Source organism: Phyllobates terribilis, unplaced genomic scaffold (genome assembly GCF_046119375.1).
Source record: "Phyllobates terribilis strain yellow unplaced genomic scaffold, ASM4611937v1 Scaffold_1__5_contigs__length_1240528914, whole genome shotgun sequence".
Classification (NCBI taxonomy): Eukaryota; Metazoa; Chordata; class Amphibia; order Anura; family Dendrobatidae; genus Phyllobates; species Phyllobates terribilis.
Genome location: NW_027362761.1, coordinates 533231899 through 533244099, shown reverse-complemented (window position 1 = coordinate 533244099; position 12201 = coordinate 533231899).

Here is a 12201-nt window from a genome sequence, read left to right as displayed (position 1 = left end):
TTTCCGGTGGCTCCCCCGGCGGTCTGCGGAGGGCCTAAAAATGTCCCAAATCGACGGGAACAGTGCTCAAATGACATGGGAACAGCATGGGGAAAACCCCTGGAAGCATCTCTGACTCCCTGGTCACTGCTGTCAACAATGTTGTCAGAGATATTACACTGCTTTTACAGACTCACAATAAATCATACAAAAACTAAACCAAAATGGATTTTCCTGGGAAAGTCACAAAGCCTATTTTTATAGGACCATCGGGCTGCCCTAACTATTATTAAAGGGACAGCAGTCGGCCATCGCTATTGTTAGAGAGCCATCACCTGGCTATGCTTTGTTGTTCCCATTATTAATGAGTGGGTCTCCTATACTGTTATTGCGTATGCAGTGACTGCAAGGGCTGCCAAAATGTGGACGCAACCCAATAATCCTTTGAAGAGACATAGAGGAGGGCCTCAGTAAAAAAAAATGTTCCCTTTATAAAGGAGTGGGTCCAATGCAGTGACTGTAATGGCTGCCAAAATTTGGGAAAAACCTCAATAACAATTTAGAGACACATAGATGTGGGCCACAGCAACGAGTATGACATGTTCAAAGTAAGAAAGGAGCGGGTATGCTATACAGTTATAGGGTATGCAGTGAGTACAACGGCTGCCAAAATTTGGGAAAAACCCCATTAACAATTTAAAGACACATAGAGGTGGGCCTCAGTAACGACATGTTCCCATTAGAAAGGAGCGGGTATGCTATAAAGTTATAGAGTATACAATGAGTACAGCGGCTGAAAAAATGTATGAAAAGCCCCAATTACAATTTAAAGACACATAGAGATGGGCCTCAGTAACGAGTACAACATGTTCCCATTAGAAAGGAGCGATTCTGCAAAGTCGATTACAGCATTGCGGGGGGAAGGGGAGGTGATCGCAATACTCACCTCTCCTGCTGGCGTCCAACGCTGTCTGCCGCGGCTTCCCGGATGTTGCCATGACGACCCGATGTTGTCATGACAACATCCGCGTCACCAGACAGCAGGAAGATATTTTGGTCATGCGCAGTGCATGACCAAAGTATCTTCTGCATCTGCAGCGCTGACAGTCTGTATAGCACAGGGATGGTACTCCATCCCTATGCTATACAGGCGATCAGAGTAAAAAAAAGTGAAAGTCCCATAGTGGGACAAAGTATAAAAGAAAAAAAAGTGTTAGAAAATGAAAAAAATATACAGTATATTTGTTTTTTGTAAAAATCTAAAAAAAAAATCAAAAGAATAATCCACCAAAAATAAAAATATAATGTACCCATCAATAAATATTATTATGAAAAAAAAACAATAAAAGTACACATATTTGGTATCGCCGCGTCCGGAACTACCTGACCTATAAAATTTTCCCACTAGTTAACCCCTTTAGAGAACACGGTAAAAAAAAAAAAAAAAAACGAAGCACAAAACAATGCTTTTCATCATATCACCAAACAAAAAATGGAATAACACGTGATCAAAAAGACGAATATAAATAAAAATGGTACCACTGAAAATGTCATCTTGTCCCGCAAAAAACAAGCTTCCACACAGCTCCATCAGCCGAAAAATAAAAAAGTTATAGCTCTCAGAATAAAGCGATGCACAAAAAAATAATATTTTCTGTAAAATAGCTTTTATTGTGTAAAAGCGCCAAAACATAGAAAAATGATATAAATGTGGTACCGCTGTAAACGTACTGACCCGAAGAATAAAGCTACCTTATCAATTTTACCACACACGGAACAGCATAAAAAAATGTAAAAAAAAAAACAATTCCTGAATTGTTGTGTTTTGTTTATTCTGCCTCCCAAAAATCGGAATAGAAAGCGATCAAAAAATGTCATGTGCCGGAAAATGGTACCAATAAAAACGTCAACTCATCCTCAAAAAAGAAGCCGTCACATGACTCTGTCGGCCAAAATATGGAAAAATCATGGAGATGCAAAAACTAGATTTTGCAAAAAAAAGGGGCCTTTTAGTGTGAGACAGCTGTCAATCATAGAAACCCGATATGATTAGGGTTAGGTTGGGATTTTTTTCTAAAGTAAAAAAAAAAAGATGACGATATGGTGACTAGTGTTGAGTGCAAGTGCTCACTACTTGAGTTTGCATCACGTGGTCGGGTATGGGGGTGCTTGAGTGACATGCTCGAGTCTCCGCCCCATATGCTTCGCGGCCTAAAAAACCTTGTGGGGATTGCCTGCCATGCACTAGCGATCCCCGAATGTTTTGTTTTGGGTGTCTAATAACCGTGAAACATGCGGGAGGGGACTCGAGCATGTCACTCGAGCACGCGTGATACATGGTGCATACCTGAGTACCTGATGCAAACTCAAGTAGCGAGCACTTGCGCTCAAGACTAATGACAACTTATTCAATATGATGACCTAATGTTATCAAATTCTGTGTCGTACCTCTGGGTTCAAAATGTTCACTATACCCATTGATAAAATCTTTGAGGGGTGTAGTTTCCAAAATGGGGTCACTTGTTGGAGGTTTCCACTGTTTAGGCACATCAGGGGCTCTCCAAACGCGACATGGCGTCCGCTCTCGACTCCAGCCAATTTTGTGTTCAAAAAGTCACACAGTGCTCCTTCCCTTCTGAACTCTTCCGTGCGCCCAAACACTGTATTTTCCCCACATATGGGGTATTGGCGTACTCAGGAGAAATTGCACAAAAGTTTTTGGGGTCCATTTTCTCCTCTTACCCTTGTGAAAATAAAAAAATTGGCGCTAAACATAATTTTTGTGGAAAAAGTTTGATTTTTTTTATTTTCACTGCTCCATGTTATAAACTTCTGTGAAGCACCTGGGGGTTCAAGGTGCTCACCACACATCTAGATAAGTTGTGGGGGGTTTCCAACCCTGCCATATGCCCAAACAGTAGTTTTCCCCCACATAATGGGGTATCGGCGTGCTCAGGAAGAATTGTACAACAAATTGCATGGTGCAATTTCTCCTGTTACCCTCATGAAAATGCAAAATTGGAGACTGAAAGACATTTTTGTTGCAAAAGTTTGAAAATGTTATTTTTACGGCTCAATGTTCTAAACTTCTGTGAAGCACCTGGGGGTTCAAGGTGCGCACCACACATCTAGATAAGATCCCTGAGGGGTCTAGTTTCCAAAATAGTGTCACTTGTGGGGGGTTTCCACTGTTTAGGCACATCAGGGGCTCTCCAAAGGCAACATGGCGTCCCCTAATTATTCAAGCAAATTTTACAATCAAAAAGTGAAATGGCGCTTCTTCCCTTCCGAACCCTGCCGTGCGCCCAAACAGTGTTTTTTCCCCACATATGGGGTATCTGCATGCTCAAAAAAAATTGCACAACACATTTTGGGGTCCATTTTTTCCTGTTACCCCTGAAAAAAATAAAAAAAAATGGGTCTAAAATAACATTTTTGTGAAAAATGTTAAATGTTAATTTTTTTCTTCCACATTCCAAAAATTCCTGTGAAGCACCTGAAGGGTTAATAAAGTTATTGAATGTGGTTTTGAGCAGCTTGAGGGGTGCAGTTTTTAGAATGGTGTCACTTTTGGTTATTTTCTGTCATAAACACCCCTCAAAGTGACTTCAAATGTGATGTGGTACCTAAATAAATGGTTTCGTAAATTTTGTCGTAAAAATGAGAAATCGTAGGTCAACTTTTAACCCTTATAGCTCCCTAATAAAAAAATTTTGGTTCCAAACTTGTGCTGATGTAAAGTAGACACATGGGAAATGTTATTTATTAACTATTTTGTGTGACATATCTCTCTGATTTAAGGGCATACAATTTAAAATTTTGAAAATTGCAACATTTTCAAAATTTTCGCCATATTTCTGTTTTTTTCACAAATAAACGCAAGTGATATCAAAGAAATTTTACCACCATCATGAAGTACAATATGTCTCGAAAAAAACAGTATCAGAATCAGGGGGATCTGTTGAAGCGTTCCAGGGTAATTACCTCATACAGTGAGTCAGAATTGTAAAAATTGGCCTGGTCATTAACGTGCAAACCATCTTGGGGGGTAAAGAGGTTAAGATAAAAAAAAATTAGCCCTGGCCCCTGATACCTGGGGCTATGTCTACAGCAGGATCAGTCAGAACGTGCAATGGACCCTCTTGTGCTGTATATGTGTCACCCCAGGCCTGTATGCCACAAATAATAAAGGCTGTGTCTGAGAGCAGGAGGGAGGTTCCCTGGTTAGGGACAATTAGCATACAGCACCTCCTGTCCCAGGCCAGTAGGGGGAGCTGGCTGCCCCTATAAAAGCTGGAACTGGGGGCAGGGTTAGGGAGAACTGGACGACCTAGCTCAGGAGTGAGAATAGTCCCAGAGAAGGAGGGACAGTTCAGCTGTAGCTGAGGAGGTCGTGAGGCAGTGGAGAAGCCACAAGCCAGGGACGTATGGCGCGGAGAGCCTGTCCTGGCAGCTAGAGAACCATCTAACCGGACATTGGGGTTCGAGGTTGTGAAGACTCTAAGTCCCACAGCAGAGAACCAACCCGCGAGGGATTTCAGGTCTCTCGGCCTAAGAAGCCCGGAGGCTCCGCCACAGCTGAAGGGACCAGCAAGGCCAAGAGAGGCCAGAGGTAAAAGGAGCCCAAGTTGCAAGCCATATGGGTGAGAATACACGGCACGCTCAGGGACATGGGCTATTTTACCACTAAGTCAGAAAGAGCATAGAGAGCACGGTAGGCCTACACCCTCACCCTGACCAGAGGGGCTTCCCGAGTGTTCTCAGACATCCAGGCCCCCTTCTAGCCGGAACTGTTGTTGGGTCATTACCATCTGTTATAATAAAGACCCTGAACTGTTTAAGTGGCCTCCGCCTCCTGACTATTGCGGCCAGAACCATCACCTCCATCATCCACCTACACTGCCCTGGGGCTACACTCCTCCCGTGGGGAGTTATCCTACCCCTGTGCTGCACACCAATTCCAGTGCCAGCGGTCTGCCCTGCAGCGGCGGTTACCCCTGACCGCAATCCACGGGTGGCGTAGTCGGACATTTAAAGCACTGATTGATAGACCACCATTTGGTCTGACCACCCTGAGCCACGGGACCGGGTTGCCACCACTACTACCCCCAGCATCGTACAGAGGCCCGGTCTCGAGTGCCCCGCGGCCCAGGGGGCGAGTCAGCTTTGGCGTAGTCGGCAGGATTGTGACCAACCCGCCACAAATGGGTATTGCGTGCCTGAAAAGACTTTATATTTACCTAAGTGAAGTTTCCCGCCATTCAGGGCCGTTTCCCGCCAAAAGGCGCCATCTTCGGGACGCCGCGCGGGAAGAAGAGGGGCGTGGACACCAAAACCGCGCGAGACCTGAAGCCCCGCCCTACGTCCGGACGCTGCGCAAGGTCCTGGAAGGAGAGAGAGCGACGCTGACGTCTCCAGGATGCGACGCAAGGTCCTCACCCAGAGCAGCGCTAGCAGAACCGCGGCCTACGGAAGAGGATCAACGGAAGGTAGGCCATTGGGGGGGAGGAAGATGTCGGAAGCGGAGGGGCCCACTGCCACCAGCGTGGCTGCAGCAGCGGTGATGCCGTTTTCCATGCCCTATATCCCCGGAGCGGCCTGGCTGCCCCAGTACTCAGGGGAATCCCATACATTAAGTGATTTTAAGGAAAGACTGCACAGTTTATTTAAAGTCTATCCCCTGACAGAAGAACAGAAAATCAGCATACTGACCGGGCAGTTAACTGATGCGGCCCAGCGGGAGGTAAAATCATGGCCAGCTGAGGAGAAAAGGACCCGCACCTCAGCTGAAATTAAAATGCGGTTCTACGGATGTAAGCAGCGGACACAGGACAGCATCAGAGATTATGCCCTAAATTTACAGGAAGCCTTGGGAGCAATCAAACAAGCTGACCCTGGCAGCGTGCAGGATACAGATAAACTATTGACTGACCAGTTCATAGAAGGTCTGCTGTCCAGCGCCCACATAACCCAGCTGCGCCTCATGGCCCTACAGAACCCCGATTTGACTTTCGCACAGTTTAAAGAGAGGGCCATTCGGGTGCTCCGAGAACCCACACCAGGTGGCGCTGTAGCTTCCCGGCGTTCTGCCATTACGTACCACCAGGAGGCGACGCCCTACCCTGCAGACCTTGTGGGGGCTGATGCGCAGGCCCTAAACCCATCCCCTCCTGCAAACCTGCACCATCAGGTCCAAGAACTAACAAAGAGTGTTGCTGCATTGACCACGACCGTACAGTCGTTACAGATGGACCCGTCAGGACCAATCAAGCTGGCTTCCAGTCCGGAGGATGTCCCGTGGCGTCAATGGAGGAGGATCCCGTCATTCAGAGGGAGGCCCACCGACCGTTACACTGAGGATGGACAGATGATTTGCCGCCGTTGCAGCCAGCCGGGACACAAAGCCAGGTACTGTACTTTAAACGGGTCCGACCTGGGGCAGAGGGCCAACCCCCAAGCATAAGGTCATCAGGCCCGTCTAATTGGCGCGATAAGTACGTGGGGAGGTGCCCAGTTTTACCCGTAGTGCTGGATGGTATCCCCCTGAGTGCACTGCTGGACACCGGGTCCCAAGTAACTACCATCTCCTATGTACTTTTCAAGCAGTATTGGAGTGACACTGATATAACCCGTTATCCAGACGATGACTTGAGCATCATCGCCAGCATTGGCCAACCCGTGCAGCAGGTGGGGTTCAGAGAGATGACCATTAAGATTGGTAAAGTTGAACTTGCAGCACAGGGAGTGATTATTGTGGACATTGACCGTCGAAAAAGTCCCCCTAAAATAACCTTGGGTACTAACGTGATTGAAAATTGTCTTTCAGAAATAATTGTAATTTTGCAGCAGGTGGCGATGAATGCTAGTTCCAGCCAACAGAGAGTCCTCCAGAAAGAGATAAGAGCTCTGATGAGACGGCAACAGGTAGAACTGTCTGGTGGTGAGATTGGTAGCGTGAGGATGAGTGACCCATTCCCCATTTCCATGCCTCCCAAAAGTGAAATGATGATCTGGTGTCGGACTGCAATTGGGTTAAGAGGAAGAGACTACCAAGCCATGGTAGAACCCGTGTACCCAGACAGCAGGCCCACCATTTTGACAGCCCGGGGGGTGGTTGAGGTCCGCCATGGGAGGGTGCCCGTCCGGATCTTAAACATTGGGGAAAGGGAAGTACACTTGCCCCGGTACGCTACACTAGCCAAATTGTTTGCTGTCGAACACAATACTCTCAGGGTCATGGAGCCCTTGCCTCCATCTCCCTCGGTGGAGGATAATGGCTCCCAGAAGCACAAGGAGGACTGGTGCCAGAAACTCCATGTGGGTGCTGACTCCACTCCCTTGCACCAAAAACAAGGAGTCTACCGGGTGGTTCAGGAGTACGAGAGAATCTTTAGTAAGCACCCGCTGGACTTCGGCAGAGTGAAAGGGGTAGAACACCACATCCCCACGGGGAGCCACCCACCAATAAAAGAAAGATACAGACCTGTACCCCCCGCACACTATCAGAACGCAAAGGGCATGCTGAGAGAAATGAAAGAAGCCGGGGTCATTAGAGACAGCGGTAGCCCCTGGGCGGCCCCCTTGGTTCTGGTTAAAAAGAAAGACGGTACTATGAGAATGTGTGTGGACTATAGACAGGTCAATCGTATCACCCATAAAGACGCATACCCGTTGCCTAGAATAGAGGAGTCTTTGGCCGCTCTAAAATCAGCTAATTTCTTCTCTACTTTGGACCTTACTAGCGGGTACTGGCAGGTTCCTGTGGCAGAGGCTGACAAGGAGAAGACCGCCTTCACCACCCCGATGGGATTAAGTGAATTCAACTGTATGCCATTTGGGCTCTGCAACGCACCCGGGACCTTCCAGAGGCTGATGGAATGCTGTCTAGGGCACCGAAACTTTGAGACGGTCCTACTTTACCTGGACGTCGTGATTGTATATTCAAAGACCTACGAGGACCATCTGAAACACCTGGCAGAGGTGTTCGAAGCCCTGGCAAGCTTTGGCCTGAAGGTGAAGCCCTCAAAGTGTCACCTGCTGAAACCGAAGGTACAGTACCTAGGACACGTGGTGAGTGCAGAGGGAGTAGCCCCCGACCCCGACAAGGTTACAGTAATCAAGAGCTGGCCAAGCCCCTCTAGCATCAAAGAAGTGAGGCAATTCCTCGGGTTCGTGGGCTACTACCGAAGGTTCATCCCCGGATTCACTAAGATGGCAGCCCCAATGCAGGACCTGCTGATAGGTCAGTCAAAAACTAGAAGTAACAAACCACCCTTCAAGTGGGATAAGTTGGAAGAGGATTCCTTCCGCCAACTGAAGATGGCCCTCACGGGGGATGAAATTCTGGCCTACCCTGATTATGGCCAGCCTTTTATCCTCCACACCGATGGCAGTAATGTGGGGCTAGGAGCCGTACTGTCCCAAAACCAACAGGGCAGGGAACGAGTGATAGCGTATGCCAGCCGGAAGCTGAGGCCCACTGAAAGAAACCCGGAGAATTACAGCTCCTTCAAGCTAGAATTCTTGGTAGTGGTGTGGGCCATCACAGAACGGTTTAAACATTACCTGGCCTCCGCAAAGTTCACTGTGTACACGGACAACAACCCGTTGACACACCTGGACAATGCAAGACTTGGTGCCCTAGAAGAGCGGTGGATGGCCCGGCTATCAAATTATGACTTCACAATCAAATACCGGGCGGGCAGAACCAACGCCAATGCAGACGCCCTATCAAGAATGCCCCACCTACCCGAAGGAGAAGAAGACTCAGAAGAGCTGGAGGAAGTAGAGCTCCCTGCGTTCCACCGGTATGGGGCCACTCAATATTCTCACCGAGTAAGAGACAAAGACCTAACCACCGTCATGTTCAACCCCTTAACCCACCATGGCTGGGCTGAAACGCAAGATAGTGACCCTGCAATTCGCCTGGTGAAAGACCTGTTAACCCAGGCAGACGCTAGCCCTGGCCCGGACGCTCCAGAGGAAGCCAAGCAGTTATGGAAGGAGAAAAGCAGGCTATTCCTCTACGAAGGTAAGCTGTGCAGAAGGCTTGTCAACCACCGGACGCACGAGCTGACCTGGCAAGTAGTGGTCCCAAGACGAGATGCAGCAATGGTCTTGGAGGCCTACCATGACAGAGCGGGACACTTCAGGTGGAAGAAGCTGGAGTTCCTACTGAGAGAGCGGTTCTTCTGGATCGGTATGAGAGGGGCCATAGAGAAGTGGTGCAGGAACTGCGGCCCATGTAACCTCAGAAGGAAGGACCGTACCAGCCAGAAGACACCCTTGAGGCCCATCGTCACCAGGCAGCCTCTTGAGCTGGTAGCTCTGGATCATGTGAAATTGGCTCCAAGCCGGTCGGGCTACGTCTATGCCCTGACAATAGTGGATCACTATTCCCGGTTCCTGGTGGTGGTTCCTGTTAAAGACTTGACAGCCCAAACAGCGGCCAGAGCCTTCCAACAACACTTCTGTCGTCCACACGGGTATCCGGAACAGGTCTTGACAGATCAAGGTTCAGCGTTCGAGGCGGAAATCTTCCAGGAGTTCTGCAACCTCTACGGCTGTAAGAAGATTCGGACAACGCCTTACCACCCGCAAACCAATGGGCTGTGTGAGAAAATGAATAATATCATCATTGATCTCCTCAAGACGTTGCCCCTGGAAGAACGCAGCCTGTGGCCAGAGAAGCTGCCAGACCTGATAGACTTATACAACCATATCCCGGTGAATGCTACAAATTGCACCCCGGCTTACCTGATGCGAGCAAGACCAGGTAAGCTGCTGGTAGACCTGGAGATGGGAGTCCTGACACCCGAGGACACCTCCCCAGATGCGGACTGGGACACGGAACGGCGGCTACAGTACAAAAAGGTACAGGAGAGCGTGGAGAGGAGCCTGGCTCAAGCAAGAGAAAAGTAAGAGAGGCTCTTCAACCCTGGAACCTGGCGAGCTGGTCCTGAAGCGGAAGAGAAGGCTTCACAAGCTAGATGACCAGTGGGAGAGAGACCCGTTCACAGTACTGCCGTCCAACCACGACAACTCGAAGGTATGTGTAATAAGCAAGGATGGAGGAGAGACCACGAACAGTGTCTCCAGAGACCACCTAAAACGGTGCCCCAAGCAACTACAGAGTGCAAGTGAAGATCAAGATGACCTTGAGCCCGCAGTGGACAAGGAAGAAATGGTCAGCACCGTTCTCGGAGAGTTCCCCCAGTCCTGGACTCGGATAAACGACGCAATAGTGGTACCCGTCCTACACTTCCTTCAACCAACCCAGCAGGAACCTACAGGAGAGCAGGAAGAATCAGAGGAACAAGCAGCCCCGGAGGCAGAAGAACCCTTGCCAGCAGCCCAGGAGAGTCAACCCTCTGCTGACAGTGAGCGTGCCATGCCTGCGGTAAGCCAAAGGACCCGCAGACAGCTGCCTGCACTGCCTGTAAACCCAGCTAGTAGCTGTACCCTAAATGCTAGTGGGGAAAGCCAGGTTAGACCACCACCAGACAGTGGGTTACGTAGGTCAACCCGGAGCACCTGGGGGCAGATACCCGCTCGCTGGAAAATATAGGGTGTGTAAAGAACTGTAAATAACCCTTATAAATAGTTGTCAAATGTTTAAACAGTTAATTGCATGACCAGTAATTTTGTTTTTTCAGTTTCTTTCAGTTGACTATATGGACTAACAGGTTATGAACTTTGAGTAAACGGGACTTTCTTGTAAAATATGTTCGGAGCTTAACCAAAGGAATGAATAAAGACTGTCAAGGACTCGGGGCAAGGACAGACCCCCACCTGGTTAAGGCTCCCCTTGTGTTGGTGATATGGACACCCGGTCACAGACCACACTGTGACCCTAAGAACTCAATATGTGATGTTGTTTGCTATTTCCTTCCCTGTAGTGTTTTCATGGTCATGTATAAATACCCTGTTTGTTTTTGGCCAAAAAGGCTTAGTCCCGGAGTACTAAACTTTTACTAGGGGGGAATGTGTCACCCCAGGCCTGGATGCCACAAATAATAAAGGCTGTGTCTGAGAGCAGGAGGGAGGTTCCCTGGTTCGGGACAATTAGCATACAGCACCTCCTGTCCCAGGCCAGTAGGAGGAGCTGGCTGCCCCTATAAAAGCTGGAACTGGGAGCAGGGTTAGGGAGAACTGGACGACCTAGCTCAGGAGTGAGACTAGTCCCAGAGAAGGAGGGACAGTTCAGCTGTAGCTGAGGAGATCGTGAGGCAGTGGAGAAGCCACGAGCCAGGGACGCACGGCGCGGAGAGCCTGTCCTGGCAGCTAGAGAACCATCTAACCGGACATTGGGGTTCGAGGTTGTGAAGACTCTAAGTCCCACAGCAGAGAACCAACCCGCGAGGGATTTCAGGTCTCTCGGCCTAAGAAGCCCGGAGGCTCCGCCACAGCAGAAGGGACCAGCAAGGCCAAGAGAGGCCAGAGGTAAAAGGAGCCCAAGTTGCAAGCCATACGGGTGAGAATACACGGCACGCTCAGGGACGAGGGCTATTTTACCACTAAGTCAGAAAGAGCATAGAGAGCACGGTAGGCCTACACCCTCACCCTGACCAGAGGGGCTTCCCGAGTGTTCTCAGACATCCAGGCCCCCTTCTAGCCGGAACTGTTGTTGGGTCATTACCATCTGTTATAATTAGTGTTGAGCCACCCCCGTAGTGTTCGAGTTCGGTTCGGTTCGTCGAACACCCGTGTGTTCGCCGAACTGTTCGTCGAACTGTTCGTCGAACACCTTCGAACACCGTTAAAACCAATGGCAGGCAAACAAAAACACATAGAAACACATAGAAAACACCTTCAAAGGTGTCCAAAAGCTGACAAACTGCTCAGAAGACACAACTAACACATGGAAAAGTGACAAGTACATATAGTCATGAGAAAAGAAAAGAGGTGGAGGAGTAAAAGGAGGGGGAGACACAGATATAGGCATGTCATGCCCTTCTAAAATCCAAAAAGTGAGAAGCCGACACGTTCAGTCCGCTCCTGCCCGTGCCACCTCCGTGTCGCCGGGTTTGTGCCAGAGCCGCGGTGAACCCTGACGGCCAGCCCCCCTCTCCCAATACTGGTGCCTGTCTGCTGGTGGGTCGAGCGAGCCCCCCTGTGGTGGAGGCAGCTCTAAGCTTTTTAATTTAAATTGTCTCTCTAATTTGAATGAATACACTTTAAATCCATTTACAAGGATCTATTGGAGGGCAAGTCTCATGCCAG